This window comes from Salvelinus alpinus, chromosome 7 (assembly GCF_045679555.1).
Source record: "Salvelinus alpinus chromosome 7, SLU_Salpinus.1, whole genome shotgun sequence".
NCBI lineage: Eukaryota > Metazoa > Chordata > Actinopteri > Salmoniformes > Salmonidae > Salvelinus > Salvelinus alpinus.
The window spans coordinates 26603989-26604273 of record NC_092092.1 but is presented as its reverse complement, the minus strand read 5'-3'; positions in this window follow the sequence as shown (position 1 = coordinate 26604273).

Genomic DNA, 285 nt, shown 5'->3' with positions numbered 1-285 from the left:
CGACTGAGTCATTTACTCATTGGTTGTCTGAATATGTCCATACTATAATATTAATGAATAGTCCTAACTCTGGAGGGCAGTGTAGTACCTCTTCTCAATATTCTTCAGTTGTTTCCTTTACTCACTATACCCACGTTGATCCGAGAGAACAGGACAGGTGAAGGCAAATCTCCAGGAGGGCCTCTTGACATTCTGTTTTATTGGTTCAGTGCATATGAAGAAAAGAGATGAGCAAAGGACTCCACTGTAGCCTATTGGTGTTTGGTGAAATTAGATGTTTAACTG